General features: G+C 40.2%; 1 protein-coding gene across 3 annotated transcripts in view; it reads right to left on the minus strand.

Annotated features, from left to right (window-relative positions):
- LOC111253538 (uncharacterized) overlaps positions 1–21984 on the minus strand; it is a 94015-nt gene that overhangs the window by 66953 nt on the left and 5078 nt on the right. Inside the window, exons 2-5 of one of the 3 annotated variants that reach the window (XM_086992947.1) lie at positions 18552–18686; positions 17946–18414; positions 17484–17596; positions 10224–10329 (exon numbers count right to left, since the gene is read on the minus strand). The gene's annotated coding sequence lies outside the window, so the exon portion shown is untranslated. Of the gene's footprint in view, positions 1–10223; positions 10330–17483; positions 17633–17945; positions 18415–18551; positions 18687–21984 lie in introns of all 3 variants that reach the window. The other 2 variants (XM_086992943.1, XM_086992944.1) reach the window with 2 other exon arrangements.

Raw genomic sequence — 21984 nt, forward strand, 5'->3', positions numbered from 1 at the left:
CGCGAGGCACTTCCAGCTGTCGAATAGAGTAATAAAGAGGATGGCGTCTTAGTAGGCATTATGGGGCTTCAGACCAGGCTTGGTTTCGCTTGTTCACGCACAGATGAGTGGGTTTCACACTCGTGTTTCAATAAATAGGCTGCTAGGGGAAATAACTCCGGGTGTCCTGGTTGTGCGTAGTCGCATAAGAGCACACTTCCACAAAAAAAAAACCTTTGTTTAGTAATGGTCCGTACGTTGCAGCCCGAAGGGTTCAAACCGAGGTTGCGTGGCAGCCCCATGTGCTTCTCCTAGAATATGCTTACACCCTCAAGCAGCCAACGCTGCACTAATCAACTTATATGAGCCGATGCACTATCTTATTGGAAAACGTATGGCCTTTTTTCAGACACTTCAGCTATTTGCGGTCGCACAACAATCTATAGAACATGTAGATAAACCTCTAGTTAAACCTAGAGATAAACCTCTAGGAAGTTTCTAAAAAAAACATGGCGGTATGGTATCCTCTTCACTGAAAATTCGTTTCTACCCACAGTGAACCCAGCTTTCATGTCGTGAACAAGCTAGCGACCGTTTCTCATCAGAGAAAAATGAAACGTGACGTAACTTCCGTAAACATTCGGTAACATCCTACGCCCACCCACATCAAACTCCTTATTAACGCCCTGATCGAAACAGTAGGGTCACTTAAAATATCGTTTCGGATCATCAAAGCGATTTAGTTCTGCCATTGTTTCGAGTGCGCACTATACTTTCTCTGTCGCAGATTCTTTGCTATGCTCTGAAACCGGATATTCATCTACGATCAGGGGACACTGTTGATTTGGTGGGTGACCCAAACAGCTTGTAACCTTCCTCACCGCTTGAGAATTTAACAATAACTGATTTTCGCTCAAATTTTGAACAGTTCGTTTTAAAAAAAAAAAAAAAATGTGACGGTCGCGCAATACCAGGAATTGCAGGGGATATTTGTCCGAAATTTAGATACTGTAAGCGTCTTGATGGTGTCGCTTAACGTCTAGTCGTTACGTGGGCATTAGACAAGCTATCGGGACTCGATGCTATTAAACGTTACGACGCCAAACGGTGCCACACATCCAGCTTGCTTCTATTATAACGATTTTGCCATTCCGAATACACGACATATTTTGGAAGCGTCTCGTGCTGTTAGGCGTTCCATAAGTCTGAGTTTAGCAGACAAGTACGTATACTATCACAGCGCCAATAATATTCAGATAATAACGCTTATGCCCATTTTTCGAATGTTAAATTCTACGAACATCGTAAGGGTAGAACCTTAATCGTCATTTTTGTAATCTATGATAGCTTCTCCTTTGCACTAATTCCTTTCAAGCTTCGCGTCTAGAATTTGAATTTTGCCATCTGTGCAGGGAGTGGACAGCAACGATTTTTGCTGAAGCTCACTTTCAGCAGGAGCCGTATTCAGATATTCGATTGAAGATCCGCCTTTCATAGAGAATTATTAATGAAATAGTACCAAGCTTGTATAAGCCAGAAGATTTCGAAGACCATTTAGAAGTGCATCTGTTTCAACGCTCAATCAAAGGACGACGTTTTCATTTACAAACTAAACCGCCTAATTTTTTTAACTGGTAACATTGGAGAATGAAGAAAGTACTCATTTATTCCGTACCAAATACCTGCACTTAGTTAACGCTAGGAAAATAGATCCTTGGGTTAATGCCAAGGGCAAATATTGAAAAGTGCTAGACGATTTCCCGCCTCTATTTACAGTATCAAGGACCTACGACGCTGTGCATTGTCGAGGACTAGAACATTCAGGCAATATTTCCTCTCAAGCAGTTTACATCGGGCGCTATTCGTCTGATGAAAATTATTATCATATCACACTGATTATATGCTATGTAAATAACATTGGCTAGCGAGACTACGACTGTACATGGATAGTTTATTTGTGTTTAAGAAGATATAAACTACACTACGGTAGTACAACGTCGCGGAGGGCATATTACGCCACATCTTGTGCAGATAAACATCGTCCCCCCTAGCAAACGAAAACGTTTTGTCGCATATATGATATACTGAAGTCCATGTAGTGCGAAACATTTAAATGTGTGCCGGTTCGTTCTGCCGAGCCCTTCCCGGGTGTTCTCAGCCACTGTTTCTGTTTCATCAAGCTGAATCTGGATAAACAAAGGTAATGAGAAGCTTGAGTCTGCCTCTCTGATCCTTTACAAACAACACTGTATTACCTAGAAAATACACGTATCTTTTCAACGATGAACGATTTGACTGTATAGCTTTAACAACGAAACTTTGATTTAATCAAACCTTCTGAGTTGCTGCGATAAGAGGTGATCTTTGGTCTTGTAGTAAGAAATCTGGAGCCATCTTCAATTTGAATCAGTCTCATGCGCAAAACGAGCTTCAAGCGTGTACTTATTCTCTCACAGTCATCGCTCGCACTCGGCTTCAAGTTCGGATGGTAAAGAGTTCGCAATTCCGTAATCGAACTTCTAGTTTATTGTGAAAGATCCTCCCTCCACAGCTATAAAAGATACGCGGGTGTCTTTACTGTTTTAAATGTGGTTTCCGTTTTGATCAAGGAGCTACTGTAAAGTATGTAGGGTTTATTTGTAAAATGAGAGACATGTGTTAAAGCCGTAGCATAAAAATAACTAGATAAATATAAAAATAGCTAGCGGCACAAAGGCTCACTAACGGCCTTAAAATGAAAAATGAACCAAGTTATTATGGTATAGCAAAATAGAACCGCCTACTTAGTATGCCCTATAAATGTTTCCCATACTAAGGAATTTTTAAACTTTCCATTAATGCTCACTTTGGTCACTTAGCCTATACGGCTATCATTTACTATCACTACTCGAGAATAGCGCGCTCCATCAGATCACTGTTCAGTGTCCTAGGGACTGATTATTCTGAAAGCGGTCGTGCTTTTGTCAGCATCGTTCCTGCCAGGTTCAAGATGAAATTAGCCAGAGCAGTGCAATTATAATTTTCTATGGAAATCGACGTTTATAGATGCCGGCGCGGGCGAAGACCTGTTTGTATTCGGTGTTCAATTTTTCCGAATCTAAAGCTCTATAACATGACCTTGTTCTGGTACACTGTGGTATTTGTTCAGCTATGATTGGAAGCACGGCAACCAAATTCAAGTCCGAATTAAAATCAAATAGGCGACGTTCCTGAACCGTAAGAGCTCCACCTTGAACCGTCTCGGGCCGAAGTCGTCGAATTAAGCCGTAAGCAGTAGCCGAGCTTTGGACAATAGGATTGATTTGTGAGAATATTCAAATATTCGCGCGTTTGAAAAACTAGTACTGATTACTTCATATACATTGCACAACTGAGACTATCTAGTTCACATTGTCTGGAGCGACGTTCTAGATCTCTACTATCTCTGTGTAATTGGATACATTTGCCCGAAAAGCGTACACGGTGTAAAGTCGAGAACTGAGACAAGATTATACAACTGCATTAGAGCTACGGATAGCTACCATACTTTTTTTTTTTCCATATTCCCTCGACTTGTTATACAAAAGTCAATTTTAGCTTTCATATCATAGTTTCGCATGAAGGACAGCTTATGAAAGCGTACTCTTTCGAAAATACTCTCGACAGTAACAAATCGTCACTACCATTATGAATCATAGCTGCCTACTCGTACTAACATAACCGGTCTAATACATTTTCAATAAATGTTTCGTCTATCTGTTTCACGTTCCGTAGTAAGCTTTCCGCGTTGATAGCTAGTAAAATCTCGAAGGCTCGCTTTCGCTGGACTAGGGCAATCTTGTTAGGTGAAAGAGCAAACGGAGAAAACTACACGAGACGAAAAGCGATACGGGAACATGCTCGAGCTATTGAATGACCTCAGAAATTGAAACCGCGTTGAATCGATGCGGAAACGTCAATTATGCAATCCATAAAGGGCAGCATGACGGAAAAAAAAATCATAACACCTCATTACACGATCAGGTTTCGTAAACCCTGTAGTTCGTACTTCTGTATAGGCGTAAAAGTTGCGTCGAACTGGCTTCAAGTTGACTTCGAAATTTTATTGCGGCGAGACGTTTCCGACGGCCACATTTATCGTCAGCTCGCACCCTATGGAATATATGGCACCGACAAAGACCTCGTTGCTTTAGTTAGACTACTTATACATAGAAGTAGCGCGAGTTGATCTTTTGAGACTTTGAAATTTAATTAAAAGGTAGCAAATTGCTATCTGCGCCCGTATAAAATTTAGAAACGCTGATGTAGCAGTTGAAACCTAAGCCGTTTCCCATTGACAAATGCTTGGTTGAATTAATGGTTCTAATAAATATTTTTTTACGTAGTCGGTATTACGAACTGAAATCCAGGGAACGAAGCTGATCTGAAGTTACCGGACGGGAATACTGCCGTGCACAGTGGGGTAGCTTTATAGCTCGTAATTTATATAAGTATATAAGTTTCAGCGCCGACATGAAGACGATTTAGTAATGAAAAACCCGGTGGAGTTTTTTTTTTTCGGTGTTCTCGCAGTCACCTTCTCACATTAAAGGAGATATTCTGTCAAAGATTGCATGAAAGCTACTTCGTTCGTCACGTTCTCGATGAAACTACCCTTTCTCACTGGTCTAGTACCGCTGAACGTCGGCAGCTCCGGTGAAAGGCCTTCGGCTTGTTACATAAGGCTTTCTAAGGCCAGCTATATTACTAACACGAATTCCCAATCACGCATTCTAAAGACAAACTGCTATCTAATCATCATGCCAAAGGCAAAACCAAGTTAATATTGCAAACAGGTTTTAGACGTCAGTAAAAATAAAGGCTTTTTGTACAAACTCTTCTTATTGGACGACGGAACGTGCTAGAAGAGGAGTCGGTGAATGACTTCATTCGAAGGCCTAATAGACCTTTATTGAGTAGCTTTCAGTGAGCCTGAAAATATCTGTTATTAACCAATGAAAACTTTTATTTGCTACAGAACCTAGCCATTCTTAGTTTCGTCCCAGCAAAGCCACACAGAAGCACCGGACAGGTAGATTTGCTTCGTAGACATACAAAAACCAGCGCTTTACAATTATCCATTCTAGCCTTCCATAGCCCGCAACAGGTATTTATTTTCATGATATAAGTCTATAAAATTAATCCATCACGTTCCCCTTTTTCCGTAGGTACACGTTTCCACTGCAGTGCAGTGCAGTGCACTGGCTAACTAGCTGCTCCATGATAAAGCGTATAAGACTTCATGATGTGGTCACTTAACGTATCTCTCGAGGCGCTGGGGTAGAGCTCGAGAAGAAGCAAGCAGCAAAAGCAGCTCTATTGTCATAGGCACCAGCCGTCGCACCTTAATATGTCTCCAGCTGACACATGAAATACGGTAACAATGAAGGAATGAACGCATGAAGCCTCATCTAGTAGCTAGGAGCAAGAAACGACATCCCCTGTAAATAGGAAGGAAGATGCCAACTATTCACAGAAGCCGCTGCAACCCGTACCTTCAAGGCTAAGCTGTAGGGTGCTTCACCGGCCCGGGAGACCCCGCGATAGTCTGTCCAATATGTCCTACCTTATAGCAAACAGATATCAATTGAACATGTATCTCCTTCGATATCTGATCCGTCGATAAAGAGGGGTGGTGTAGGCGAAGGATGTCAGAAGAAAATGTAAATGTTGACACACGCTCACCAGGGAGTTTGCCTTACAGGGCTGCTTGGTCCGGCCATGAAAGAGGCTGCGGTAAAAAGAATCATCGACCTGAGAGACTCATCATATCGCTACATACCTACAAAGGCATATAGCAGATCAGATCCCCCATCGATTTTTGGCAACGCTTAATGTATGCTTAGCTGAGATTACTTCATACTTTACAAACAGAAAGAGCCAATTCTTGTAAGACGAATTCTGTTAGTTAGAAGTTAGTTAGAGTACCCCCTGCAGTAGTCTGGAGTTGCTATACTTCAAAGGACACGCTTTTACCACCTGTTTGTAAACAAATTACAAGCGCTAAGCCGGAACGGTCGTTTCACAATGTCATTATTATGGCAAGCAATCATTCCAGTGTTCATTGTAATAATGTTTACGATTATACTGGCTGTCTGAGCTTTTAAGCTGGCAAAAGGGGGAGCGTAGCGGTCCACGAGCTTTTTCTAAAACTGCTGGAGATGGTAGCCAGAGGTACCATCAACCGTAGAAGGAGTGGTCTTCATTAACAGAGTAGCAACCACCCAATACTCGGCTGTCGGAAAGTTCAAGTTTAGAGGCGAATTACCGTACTTGTGGAAAAAATATAAACAATGCATTTAGAGAAACAAACCAATACACCTTGCTATCTCCCAGACAGAGCAAGCTGCCTAACCAAACGCTAGGACATGTCACTACTTCATGAAATTCGTACCTTGCTAAGAAAGAAATTTCATTAATTTTTGCCATATTCCCATGACAGCAACCGATACATTATGACCACGAAAATCAAAGCGAACTAACAAGGACACGAAGGGGTGTCTTAACTTGTAGGGCGCTTCCTCCATCACATTTATCATTGTTCGTATATAAAATTATCGTATAAGGAAGGTTGCATTAGGCCAACGTCTCCTGCACGTTCGGCCCACTGACCGCTACGCGCTCACATAGTTTGGAAAACGAATTTACAACAAAAGTACACCTCGGATATGGCCTGACTGATTCGTTTAGATGTAATCGTTTAGTTAATGTAGGTATGTAAAGCTGAACAATTTTGGTACTAATCAAATAGCTCTGTAAAGAAATCAGTATAAAGTAAATTAATTTTCGATGTAGTTAAAAATAGCCCGACATTTTCGTCTGTTTCAAAGGGCCTACCACAAAACCGCAATTGAAATCAGCTTTAACGTAACCGTGGATACTGTCTTCACGGTTATCGATTACCTGTCAAATGAAAGAGTGACACTTTGGAGGCTTAGCGGAAATATAGGCCTTAGAATATGATGTTCGGACGTATAGAAACTGAATGAGATCCTGACAGCAAACCTGATCTACTTAAATCGATAATAGATATTATGTAGTTAGTTTTGATCAGACGTAGCTGCTATGAGAGATTAGTTTATTGTCTTCAAATTAAAGATATGACTTCGTAATTTTTGGCAGAATATTATATATGATTGAGGCTTTCTAGCACTGATACGCCACTAAGTGCGTGGTTTGGGTGTGGCTTATGCAGATCTCTTTGGGTGCATTGCCATAGTTAGCATAGGTAATGAGAATGTTGCCACGCACCCCAACAGCCGTTTTACCGGTGAATCTAGCAAGATCAATTTCGGTTCAACTTCTAATAATGATAAGTTTTTGATAGTATATCTAGGAATAGATTATTTGTAACACTTATTTAACAACGTAAATAATTAACAGGTAATGCTAGAAATTAAAAAAAAAAAAGGTCTTTACCCGATGCGGACCATTACCATAGATGTATACAAGAAAAAATAAAAGCAGGTCAATATGTAATAGGCATGATAAAAGTAGTAATAAATAAGATATCTCGATCAAAATGACTGCGGTTACCCTTTGTTATGTCGCATACGTCCTTGTGCTTTTATAACTCACACAGAGATGTACCTAGCAGCAAGAAAATATGCAGGACCTTGATTTATGTTTTAAATATACAGTAGACAATAGGCTGTACAGGTAGTTTAGGATTTAATAGTCGCCTCCGTCGGTGATTTATAAAAAATGGTATTGAACTTCGCGTTTCGTAATTGACTTCAGACAACATTCGACTGTCTGCATCTATTGCGCATTTATGTAATTTTTAGACTTCGTACCTAATAGAGGGATGCCGAATAGAAATATCTATTTGATGCGCCCATACATTGCTCGAAATCATCGAATGTGGTGATGAGGACCACTTACATAACTTTTACCATAGCCAACTTATATTACAGGTATTATTTGTCAAAGGTTGGGCATTAAAGTCGGATTTTTTCTCATCAACTAAATCTTCTGCATGCACTGTAGGGGCCGTCCCCGATGGTCATAACTACCGTTCACCGCGATACTCCTTTATTGATCCGCAAGTACTTTTTGAACACTACCCGTGTGTGAACCAATATTGGCCAATGCAAAGATACAACAAGTGTTGTTTGGATATGCTATAGTTTTTATAAAATCCGACGAATTTAACTCTAAAGCAGATAGCAGGCCAGGAATCGAAAAAAGCAAAGGGCTTAAAAGGGCAAATCAATACAAAAGGTGTACCAAAAAACTATATAACGGAACTTACCTGAATGACCTAACTGACAATCTGTGCTCCGCGCTTCAATTTCTATGCAAAAGATTCATGCGTATTAAAAATACATGGAGCGCCAATTCCAAGCAAAAAAAAACACTGGGCGATCTTCGTGTGATTCGCGTCCCGAAAATGTGGCAGTATTTTTCATCATGATGAATTTTCCCGTAGGAAAACCTGGCCTTGTTCTGGAACAGTGCAAAACTTGGTCTGAATATAAATGACCCACCTAAATGGGCTGATTTTCTGACCGACGATTCCGCATATCTCTATAATTCTATGTTTTTATATTGAAAAGTGCCACACATAGCAAGTATTCCCTTCCATTAACAGTTGCGATGGTACGAGCGTTCACTCTCAGATTTTCATTGCAATAATTGAAAGGAAAGCTGTAAATAACAACATTGGCATTATTTAACTATATATATATATATATAATACTTACACAGTTTACTCACCAAATGGTAACTGACGTAACTGTAGGGCAAAGCTTACTAATATTCGCTTGTCAAATGAAGACTTATTGAAACAGAAAGGTAATTCTTAAGTGGAACTTAAGTATGCTAACTTCGTGTCCTTATGTTATGTCCTGTTTTATCCCAAAAATGATCTTGTTCACTATTGCAATAAATATTGCCCCTATCATTCTATATTATTGCTCTTTGCAATTGATGTTCATTAGGTAAGAACTAGAAGGTAGGCAGGTCCAAAAACCACGATTCGGTACACCAACAACTATAAGTTGATATTATGTTACGCAAACATACATATGAGAGCTACGAAAATAACACATTAGAATAAAGCAAAAATAACAATATACAAACTTCAAACTTGAACTGGCGTGCATATACGTGTACATAATAACAGGGCGGTCTAAGTTCACATTGAGCAGGCTACGGTGAGTAGCCTTCGACTGTGCTCCTATAAAATTGAACTTCAACCGAATGACAGTAAGAATCGGGCAATATCTACGTGTTACGTTATCGATTTGTTTTTGGGTCTGGTCCAATGTACCTGGTATTCTGATGTGTCATCTACGTCTGCCCACGTTACTTAACTTCAATTACGCTTAATAAGCAGTCGCACTGTTTGACACCCAAATCTATTTTGCGCGTTACGGAAGCCTCGAGAAGCTTTTGAACAAATCAAACGCTCTAGAATAAGTGTACCATGAGGTTCCAGGCCGCGTGCGATGCCGCCCAGAAATAGAATGGATTACACTGCCATATCACTGCACGTATCGCGAGATCTACACTACAAGCAAAGATATGTTGTTCTTTATCCAAGGACTATTCACTCGTTTATTGATATAGTGCGCTGTGTCACAGAAGCTGAAAGGCAGATATATATATATATATATAGTAACAGTGTCTGTTCAAAGGGCAAGCTTATACTACGGTGCATTGAGAAAGACTTATTCGGGTACTTCGTATCAGCGAATTTAGGAACAGCGTAAGACGCCTAAGTAACCTTATATAACGATTCCAATAAATAAATAGAGCTCCTATTGTATGTCTGAACTTAATAGTATGCCAATTCTATCAATGACAGGCAACTGATGGATTTGTATGCTACTTATGTACAACTAACAAGAAATCAATGTTAACTTTAAAGGATTCAATCGTTTAAAAAGGCGATAAGGGCAGCAAAAAATAGGGCATCGCCTACTTCTACAGAGTTAAGCTAACAGCAAACGGATATATGTCGTCGGAAAGAAGGAGATGCCGTTATGGCAAAACGTTTTCAAAAAAATAAAAAAAAAAAAAAAAATTCTCATGTCGCTTCTAATTGAGCCCATATTTTCGATATAAGATGCGACCACTTTAATGCAGCCGCTAAGTATGTATAATAAGCTGAGCTATATATAAAAAAAAGAGACTTAGAGAGAAAAAGCTAAGTGGATTCGGCTTAGCCTATGCCAGATACCCTAATGGATCTGACTAACTAAACAAAAGCAAGAGCATACCTTATTAATGGATTGACGCTATCTTCCATTGAAAGCGAATTGGTCGATATTTGTACCAACGAAGCTGAGTAGCGAACTCATAATAATGGCATTGGTCGAAAGCGTCCTGCAACGAGACAAAAGTGCTCTTCCATTTTATGCCTGTACCTTAGATTAAAACATATGGAGCGGGAATACTTGAGGTAGGACCAATGGGAATTTCTTGGTATGTTTTTTTTTGGAAGTACTGCCCAGATTTCGGTATCTGCCGCGTAATAGCTGCCCTAAGTTTTCCGGCTCGAAGTGACGCACAGCCAGATCGTCGTTTATAGAGTGGTGCAAGTTAGCTCCTCGTTTTCTAGAATGCCGCCGTATCAGAGCACGTATCCCTAGTTCCTCCAACGATACTTAGGCCAGCCGTTATTTTTAAATCATCGTTGAAATGAACAAGAAACGGTCACTTAGGACGAGATGAAGCTAGCGCACCTGCTCTATAATTATTGTGGGCTGAACTTTAAGGTAAGTTGCACAGATTAAACGCTAAAATTAATATTGCTAATACCAACTCTGTGTATTTCTGTTCTTTTATGCTTCTGTAAACCATTATCGCCAGTTATGACGATTGGTATGAATATATTATGGCCATAATAGCGCAATCTCTTTTTCTACTGCTGATCTAATGATGTACGCCTGCAACCATACGACTTCGGTAATCTGGGATAATATATGCAAGCTTTCTAGGTACAGGCGACCGCATGTACTATGTCTTCGCCTTGACTGTTACCAATATTAACGCCAGAATTTTCTTCTTATTAACGAAAAACTTCGGAGATTATCTTCATGCATCCTTGCGCACCATATTTCGGTCGACAATAAGCCCTTGACTATTAAAGAAGAAATATTGGTGGTATGTATAAACGTCTCATTGAACTTATTTCTACTTTAACTATTCTACACGCGTTTCGATAATGTGGCAAGTTAAAGTGGGCGTATATAGTAGTTACTACAGATACGTGAAACCGGAACGATTGAAAATCAATACCTTTTATTTCGCCTATCGTAGCCTGTTTTGTCGGATTCTTTCTCTATTCAAGTCATTAGAAAGGTCGTTATGCGCAGGTCGAACGTGTGGGTATATTGGAGCAATTCATACGGTTGCTGAGGTCACAGTAGAAGCAGGTAAATCTATACAATTATTTTAAAACGTGAACATATCCTCCATCTTTTTTAAGCGGGCGCGCCTTTGGGTAAATTGTGGCCAATCAGCTCCGATCACACGTTTGGTGCGTTGCCATGTCGCAATAGCTGGCCAAGTCAAAAAACAATGTCGAACAAACAATATATTGACTGAACTATTAGTTTATATTGCCGGTTTAATACATTTTCTTATATAGAAATGTTGGCTGTTTTGATAAAAAGCTAGTCGTGGCACATAGCGTATTTCCCTATTGTATTCGTTTTCGGCATTCACTGGGGTCTGGCTAGAAGCATAAATCTGATTAGACAAACAAGGTTAGAATAAATTTATTCAGCTCAATCTAGTCTTGAAACGGCCACCTACCGGTATGTCTCCCCTAGTCCTTTCATGATACCAGGCTCCTTGTTCTTCTGAACGTAAGACCAGCTATGATTAGTAAAACGCGACTGAAACCCTAGACCGTAGTCAGATCGATATGTGGTTCTATGGCTTGCATTCCTATTTGTCTTATACCAAGTTTATTTTGTAATATCTAACTATAGAACAAATATTTCGGCGCGGAGACCTTTTAGCTACGCAAAAAAGAGCTCGTAAATAGCTCCTGGTGAATGATTCCAATACAAGCCAGAGTTCGAACGTTTTCTGTTTTAGAATATTTGAGATCCTCCCATTCTCTAACTTAGGCGCCACTTGCATCATATAAATAATTAACATCTTACGTTTGTTTCTCAGCCGCCCTTCTGCGATTACACACGACAAGTGTACGTGAAGCTTCAACGACTTCGAACGAACCAACGTACGTATGCGACTACATTCCGCCTATGTTTCCATTTATCACTTGGGTCTCCTGGGACAGCCGACACCTTCGGCCCAGAAGCGGTGACAGTTCTGCGAAGCTCCCTATAAGGTAGAGCTGTTTGTCAAGTAACTTTGCTGTTCCAAGGCTCTGCAAAGCCTAAAAGGCTCGAAATCGTCACTGACCTTTGTTAATTAATCGGATTGCTCTCGCTCTCCATAGATACTAATCATACGTGGATTGAAGAGCCGTCTTTATGACTCCGCCGGATGATGCATGGCGAACAGCATAAACTGTAAGTTTCTGGCAATGCGTCAAAGATATCTGCAAGCCGAAAAAGTTCAACTTCACGAAATAATACGGAACTTGAAAAAGTGAAAACGTCGTAATTATTATATTTTTACAAATAAACCACAACGCTGTATCTGTTGTACGTAGAGCCTCATTTTTCTCTTGTTCGTAGAAATTATTTTTGGTGCCGTCAAACGAATCGTCTTGAGAACATCGGACTTTCGAGTTCTGTTGCTCGATTTACCGTAAACGGTATTCAATTTTCCGGGAAATGATTTTCGACAAAGCTCAAGGAGTTTAATTATATGTTGTTTGTTTAAAAGAGTTAAAGGTGTCCGATATGTATTGGCTGCATACGCCTTCAGACATTTGTTTAATTACAACCCGGAAGTCACTAGTAGCTTCGTCGTTCCACTATATGAGAATCCATAATTTAATGACCATTAAATTCCTATATGTTTTATAGGTTATTTATTAATATATATATAAATTAACCAGGTCAGAAGTAAATTCGAGAAGACGGCGTTATGCTACTATAACGGGGGCAATACGGGTTTTGCATGTGGACAACGGTTTAGCTATGATATCGACTGGTTAATTAGGGCATGTCCGCGCAGCGCATAATCTGCGCCTTTACTAGGCTAACGTTTTCGACGTGTACGTATAGATGCGTTCTAAAGAGAGGGCCATATGTAGTGGCACAGTGTACACCGAGTTTTCGTTGTTCCGACGATTCGGTCCAATCTCTTCAGATGCGATGGCCTGTGACCGAAGTAACAAAAAGATCACGCGGGATTTAACAAAACAAAAGTAACTCCAAATGATTATATCTAAAGGATCATGGTTCCCTACATAAATAGTTTACGCATATTAATCCTAAGCTAAGGTTCTGGTCTAAGGTCCTTCCGACAAAACATGTATATTCTTATCTTATACAATACTCTAACAAGACGTAGTCACTACCACCGCCGAAGGCAGTATGTAAAGCAATATGAATTGACGACAGCCAATGTCGATTGTGATGTGGTTGGTATCTTTCAAACCAAGAATAGCAAACCCCAGTTATTGTAGATTAGCAATAAGGCGGATCACGCTTACGTTTTCCTACCGGAGATATCTACACATATGTAGCCAAATTAAAGCATAAGGGTACGTGTAACCATGATATAAAGCAGAGAGTCGCGCTAGCTCATCAGCCCATAGGTATAATTGAAGTGAAGCTACTTTAAAACAAAGCCCTGTTAAATGACCCTATCTTCGTTGAGGGCAGCTTGGAGAAATGAACAGTAAAAATGTACCATCAGTATTTTTCATAATTTAATTTATTTTTATCCACGTTGGAATTGTGTGAAAAGTAAATCAATGACCTTGACCTGTTTTTAGTCCCGTTCCTACAGACACAAGCGTTTCATTAACACGTCTGTACACATATACCGTATGTACGTACACAGCTGTTCATCGTAATCAAAAAGCATCACACTTGAGCACCCCATGGTAGTGCTGGTGTCGTTGCATCGCCTGACCACTTCTACTGATCAATTCTTTTTCATAGTACTCAAGCTTTATACGCTAGTCGTCGATAGCCATTACGCTACACGAATCGCAGCGTTTGTGGGCGTCCTCTCTATCACAGCCAGAAGACAAGCATGGCACGTAAGATTGAAGCAGGTCGTTGTTTCATCTATGACCGTTATCAATTGAAAGGAAGCTACATGAATGATTAACTTACCTGCTAACTAGAAGCTGCCGACTAAATTTAGTTATTGCTGGCTACAAGTTTCACCGGGTGGTCTGATAGTTGGCTTGGCAAGGCAAGGAAGTTGGGCTGATAGGAGTAACAGTGCTTGGGCAACTTACCTCTTCAAGTGACGTAAGTGTTTTAGCTCATTAAATTAACTTCATTATCTGAGCTCTAAGTCATAGTATGGCCTGAACTGTAGACGTGAGCACCTTTATCAACGTCTATCTCATCTGGCAGATTTTACTCAAACTAGCATAGATTAGTGCTGTTCAAATAATTAACCGTTAGTGATGGAATGAGCTGCTACTGCGGGAATGTAGGCATCTATGGTTTCAAGCGGGTTTTATGTTGATGTACCAAAATATGCTGTATCTGACTAAGATAAATGAAGAAGAAATATGCGTAATTCTCTAAGACTATTGGGTCTGTATGGGAGCAACGGCATCAAACTGTCACCTAGTCAGAAGTACCTGGTTAAACCCAGACAGATTAATCTATTTAGAAACGACACCGAATGCCCTATGCTAATAAGAGATAATGGTACCAGCAACGAATGTACGAGATCAATAAATTTGCCGCATGTTGGCCATATTCTACCGACTCTAACCTTAAGTGACTCTTTTATTGCATGGTGATTATTTTTATTCAAGAATTATATGTCATCGGCCGTTCTAGGTCACAAAACCAAATATGTTTCGTTGAATTCCTGCCTCTTGAACAACTATTTAATGCCTCACATCTTTCGACATTGCCATGGAGATACCCTATGGAAGGTAGGCGTTTTACGTTAACAGGCAACGAAGCGCGTCCAGCATACTTTCACGAGCTCTGTGAGTTTCAGTTGGTCTATGCCTTTTATCCTGGAGAACATTTACTCTTCTTTTTTGCTTTTTACTCTGTTTCGGTACGGTATATGAATTGTCAGGATAAGTAAACAGAGGTAACAGGCAAATGGAAACTGTATCATTGATGCAACTTTGATTGCGCAACCGACCGATCAATTGGATCCAGACTAGACTGAAAATCAGCTATAATGATCGGTATGTCCGGAAGGAAGATCGCCAGACGGAATTTGTGTGACAAGCGCACCAACGGGTAACGCACCATTAAATACACAATTAACAATGTATTATAAGTTTACCAATGACAAAAGTTGTTTCAACGCTGCACTCGAAGGAAGGCAACTTCGATAATCTGCTACCTAGTATGTATAAGGGTGGGTGCCTTTATGAATAAACTGGGAGTCTGTTGCACTTCAGAGAAAAATTGCTCGCTGGAGATCGGCGATTTTTCTTTAAAACATATGAGTGAGATCAGGCAAAGCGCGACACCTTTTCCTTTAAAAGGGCCTAGAGTAATAGAAAAAAAATAACGGTTATCCAAAAACGACAGGTCTAACAGGGAAATGTCAGCCTTTTTGAGTCGTATGGCTAGAACTTTTTGGATCTATTTCTAGACTACCGCGTTCAAGCTACAACGCAATTAACAATATTGCTTCTGTTTGAAAACAGCGGGAGCTTTGAGCTTCAATTCTGATTGAGAACACGAAAAGGCACGAGATATCGCTGAACATCTTCATGTGAACAGTCGTTTAGTGTTTGATTTCGTTTTCCCCCTGCGCGGCAGCCGGCTCCGGCCGCGCGTATTAATGAGGCCCACAAGCGTGGATAACCGAATAACACAAACAACCTTTGTTTTAGTCAGCGATAGCGCAACCGAAATAACACGCACAGCTACAGTACGTGGCTTCAGGTATGCGCGCAGGTGGCAACTCATCTGCCCCCTATAACAATAACAGGTACGTATGTACCACAATTTGCTAGCCCACTTTTTACCTACACGGCAATTGTAACACTGGTTAATTCCATTTGAAAATAATGCACGATATATGTCTTGTCTAACTGGACTTGGACATTGTTTCTCTGCAGAATACGTTTACAAAGCTAGGCTGATTTATATCATTATTAAATTGATAAATATGCTTCCCTGACGACTATGGAAGCGAAAGAAAGAATTTCCAGGTGAACTGCAAGTTAGAACGGAATTAGAAAAGATTACAGCTTTCAATGAAAATAATTTTACGGATCAATCAGCAATTTTCCATAACTAAATTAAGCGATTTTACAAACCTGCCAAGAATAAGTTGAAGATTCTCTGCAACTTTTTTCCTAACCGAGGATTCCGTCTGAGCTTGTTGCGTACGAACACATATACATATATAACCTTGCAAAATGAACTGTATTATTAAGCGGTTAGACAAAATAATTTAGCAGAGAATCGTAAGAGTCTTTTATTAAATTTAGAATCATGAAATGTATAATTTCAAGGCAATAGGACACGTACTAAGTGGTGCGATTTCAACTTGCAAATATGTCAATAAATTTTGCATTTCTGATAGTGAATTACATGCGCCTGGAGGTCATTTCGTTAGTAGAACGTTCGAAATAAGTTTATAATTTTCCTAGAACTATGATTTATGTGATCGTTGTTACATTCGATCCATATCGGCAAAATCATACATATTTACCATAACTGTTTGTATACACCGTAGTCGTGTAATTAATTATTTTGATTGATGCTTCGCTCATCGAAAATGGTATCATCTGGGATGCCGGCCCCGATGACCATCTGTTACCCAGGTCCTTCGTGCTTAACGTCTCTCAACTGAACCGGCGGCGAGTTATCGTAACGAAAATGTTCCAAACTGTCTATGGACGAGCTCTTCATGTGTGGCTTCTATAAATTATTGAATAGGTAAACACCAAATAATATCAGTGTCTTGCGTTTCTGAAATGCAGCGACACTTATCTACGGTTTGTCAAATCGTATTTTCTTGTATCGTCTCGTCTGCCTCAAAGGACACTCAAACGGTACGTACTTGGGGAATCAATGCCGGCACAACCAAACGCTTCGACGTGTTTGCGCACCCCACGAATGGTAAAAATATGCGGGTTAGTGCGATGCCGTTGTGGAAGGAGAGGTATAAGGAGCGACAAATTTGCTCAATCGTAATGTATGCAGTATTAAAGTAACGCTTTGTTTACATGCTACCCATTACTCGTCGATCGTGTAACTCATATACAACTTATATATTGAACAAATTATTCAACAGTTTCAATTCTTAACCAATGAAGAACAAGCTTGTTTCTCTACGGCGCTTTGTTGATTCGTAGTAAAGTATTGTTAGCACACTTTTCCTAAACTAACAACGTGTGCTTCACCTCACACTGTACATACACAACCGACCTCACTTACCTGCACAGTGGGTTGAACTGAACTTGATGTTCGGTCGAGGATACCATCGAATCCATGTAAAAGATGATACGTGGTCATAGATAACCGCTCGTCGCCCATACTGCCTTTAATAACTGCCAGCCAGAGATTTCTTTTATTGTCCTTCAACACTAGACGGGGATAAAATTAGGTTAGTATTTTTTCTCCTCGAATTTCCTGCGGCTACACAAATAGTTCTGCGTATTTCGGTCGGTGTGCAACAATGAAACAGACGACCAGAGGTAATTCCAGCTACACAACGTTTAAGTACTGCTTCCACTGCTGGGAACTGATAAATGTAGAAAGATCACTTGATTTCACTGCTATCAATTCCTATATGTTCATTCAAGTGCATTACAGTGACTAGTTAAAAACGCGCTACGTCTGCGATGAAAACGTTAGAACGAGTGGATAGCCAGCTTAGAGCGAAGGCGGTTTGCTTACCGCTAGTTCTTCTTCGTTTTGCATTAGTTATCGCCGTAGGGACGACTTTGTATCGTACAGTTTCTCGGCACCTGTTGCTCGGGAAAGAGCCTGGAAAGGGCAGGACGAAGGAAAGGGCCATCAGAGCCCAGACGGCTTCGGCAGAGACTAACTAACTGCCTTCTGCAAGTCGGCGTACTTCGCTGCTGTCAACCATTCGATGTTGGCCTCCTTATGCCCATCTAAATCGGCCTAGCAGAATTCTCTAATAGGATCCGCTGCCCTTTGTGCTTGCCTTGACAGTCTAACAGGCTACAAATACCTCGCCCCAGCTCTAGGTCTTCGCCTCTCGCGGTCTTCTGAGCTTTTTTCAGCCGCGTTCAGTCATTTCGACTCTTTTCTCTCTCGCGCTCCATAGTTTGCAATGCCCGTCACGTGTCATCAGGCAGCTGCTCAGTGCTGTTTAGTGCATTTGCGGCGGGTTCTATAACTACATCGCAAATCGGTCCTCTATTTACAATTGCGCCTGCTACCAGTCTCCCCCTGACAGGGTCGATCAACAGTCTGCTTATACACTAGACGGACGTTCCACAGATTAGGCCCTGCTAATTCGACACATGGACTTACCTGATTCTGAAACACCACTAACCGAAAAGATGTTCTCTCAGGGGAAACAGATGATGCCAACGCTGCCGGCATGCCGAGGCCGCTCGCACGCCTAAGGCATGAGTCGGAGGTTCACGTTGTACCTATAAATGACAACTGCATGAGGCATGCATTACCTGCACGTTAGCTTGTCATAAAATCTTGCTGAAATCGAAAAGTTCTCGAAATCTTGCATAGTTTGTACCTCTAATACCAAGTTGTGCTAAAAACAAAGTTAAATTTGGCAGCTAACTGCTGCTCAACCAGTTTTGCTCGTTATCATTATAGCAGTATAGACACGGAGATGTGGATGCATGAGCAAGTATAGCGGGCGATGGTGTATTGTGATGATTATCTTTATGATAAAATAAGCTCTATTGAGGTTTGTACTACACTAGATGTACATTCCTTCTTTCTCGAGAAAACGCGCTCAAAGGGTTGCCACCATGGATATAAATTATAAGCAATTACACTGAGATTTTGTGATATGTCTGCATATAGCTACTGGAAGAGGGAACAACCGTTATGTCAAAATAAAAACAGACTTGTTGGTAATGACGTTTACGTATAGCATGATTCATATTTAGATAGAATACGTATGCTTGTTCTAATCCGTATATGAAGCGTGTTAATGTTACTCCGACCCTCTTCCACAGTAGCTCCACGTACCCCCGGTCGAAAACGTGTTCAGACCCGCGCGTTACAACACTTAAAAAAGAATATAGCACTGCTGAAGCCTTTGTCATCGACAACATATATTTATTACACTGTGTGTGATTATACAAGACATTTAATTATATTGTCCGATCGTTTTTTCGCTGTTATTGACTAGCGCAATAATTCGCCTTCGTTTATATCTGTTCAACCCCTTATGATTACAGTGCAATGTGCTTAGGGAAATTCACGCGTGAATTTGAATTATACGCTCATCAGCAACCACTTCTAGTTGCCTTTTAGTGATATTATATGATATATATATGAGCGATAAAACCTACGAACACCGCATACGGTTCGTGTTTTTTAGGCGTGGTTTTTATCTATTCGTCAACTAGAACCATGGTATGGACTCAGTTTTACACCACAATCCACGAGCAGCTCAAGTATCGAAAAAGTACTCACTGAGACTGTGTAAAGTTTCCCAATTATGCGATTGTTTGAAAATGTTCATTTTTATTTTTTTGACCAAAGCAAGATTTTGGCCTCTATAGACGCATGACTGAAGCTGCATGAATTATGCAGTGATTGTTTTGTTAACAAGTAAGATCTTGTTATGATCGTATTATAGGTTAGACGAACTATCAAATCGTTTCAGCACGTACTGGAATTTTTCGTTTCACTTGGCCAAGTATTTGTGGAGATGTCTAGTAACTAGAACAGGATGTCACTAAAAATCTGACTTTCGCCAATCTAAGGCCCAACAGTGTCATAGATAATTAACTTAAATTAAATTCAGCATATTCTTTCCCTGACAATGCATGAGATATTAATTTACTAGCTTTCCGTTTATAGTTCGCTCAACTTCGCTTAAGAGTCGAACGCTTTCGAAAGAAAGCTACACCTTCCCGCATAGTTGTTTACAATAATCAGCCCAAAACTATCTAACGCTACTGTTATTCGCCAAAAAACTTCGATTCGAACCTAAATTCGATTCGATACGATGAATTCAGTACGTAACACACATTTCTATTGTTTTGTTGTCAAGGCAAGTGATTTCTACACTACTGCCCATAACAGTCTCTATGTATTTGTACTGTTTAGATAGATGTAGCGTTAACAAAATGACGAAACACACTGATATACTTAATAGGATTTATGGTATATACAACCGTACACAGAGTCAGTTCTAGCTATGACGTTACTTGAGAAACTGTCGTATTCAGGTCTATGCCACAACTCCATGAGACCGCCGGCATGAAGAAGTTCACTTCTTTAAGGAACAATACTTTCCAGTCATTTAGAATCATAATCTACTAATTAGTGGCGATTGAAGCTTCGTATTGGGAAAGTCCATCACATCTTTGCCTAGGGAGTGACGTCACAATCGAAGCGAAGAGCATATCTTCCCACAGCGTCTTTCGTTATATTATGATCCATAATTTTTAATGTCTTCCTTTTTGCTAGCACTATTGACCCTAATAACGCATGTTTTATAGTACCGTTTATAGTACCGTCAATATATAATTCTTTCAGGAACTCTAAAAGAAACCTGTTAAGTTTATGATCTTATTATTACTTATTATTGTCGAATGCTGCGTTACCAACAAAATAGAATTCGAGCTTGACCTTAGGTGCTCACACCTTTCAGCCCTGAAGTTTCTTTGGATACTACTCTCAGTGAGATGCGAGTATTCGGCCCCGCAGCCACGGAACCTTGGATTTAAATATTTAATAAATATATCGAGAATATTCTTTAGCTAGATATGAAATGTTGATGAATTCGACACTGGGACCAGTTCACTGCGTGCATGGTTATCAATATCAAACGCGTGGGGCATTTTCTGCTGCTAGACTCGTATGCTTCTGCCGGTACGATGAACGCTTCTGAAAAAATAGAATACACGTGTGAACATTTGTGCTAGCATTCGAGCTCACAAAAACAAACAGAGCATTACTCATGCCATAAATAACAGGTTTGTTGTCATAAATAACATTGATTTATAACAACAAACCTGAGAGTTATTCGCAAACAACGTAATATAGTATTAAACGTATAATTGAATATTTCTAATAAAAGCAAGACTCTTTGGTTTCTCATCGTGCATGGTGCTATGTATTTCTTTTTTACTGTGCTATTATCATTAGTCTGGTTTAGTTACACGGAAGCTTTTGTTCATTCTGTTCACGAAGCTTGTAGAAAAGGGATAGTAGTGATTCAAGAGAGGACCCGTACCCTACCTTCCTCATTATACTAGGATGTTGTGGGCGCTCGCGGACATTCTGAAGAATCGCCAACGTTTACAGTATCATTATGTCCGTGGATTTTTTATCACCCTTTCGTCTGCTTGCACGTTTTTTGTTTGGTAGTACAGTTTTTTATTTCATACATTACAAAAAGCATTTTGGTTTTAGCCTACGCGGGGTTCTTCTCCAAACAAATCCTCTCAAGCTGACCTCTTCCTACAGTTTTCGAATCAGCTTCAACAACGTGTATACAAATATCTCGTCCGTTTTCATTATTATATTTTCCAGCCAAACCGTTCATACGTAACTTTCGGAAACTTTCTTCATTATTAATTTTAATGGGTAAAAAGGAAATTATAATTGTATGGGTTCTCGTGCGTAGCAAACACACCATAGATACACAATAAATTGGTGGACGGTTATTATTATTTGTTCGTTCGTACCGCCCTTCCCTTTCTCTAGCTTCGTGCTGGCTCATTATGTCACTCCAGATGGCATTTAATGTGCTTAGTAT

Source organism: Varroa destructor, unplaced genomic scaffold (genome assembly GCF_002443255.2).
Source record: "Varroa destructor unplaced genomic scaffold, Vdes_3.0 BEIS01000006.1, whole genome shotgun sequence".
Classification (NCBI taxonomy): domain Eukaryota; kingdom Metazoa; phylum Arthropoda; class Arachnida; order Mesostigmata; family Varroidae; genus Varroa; species Varroa destructor.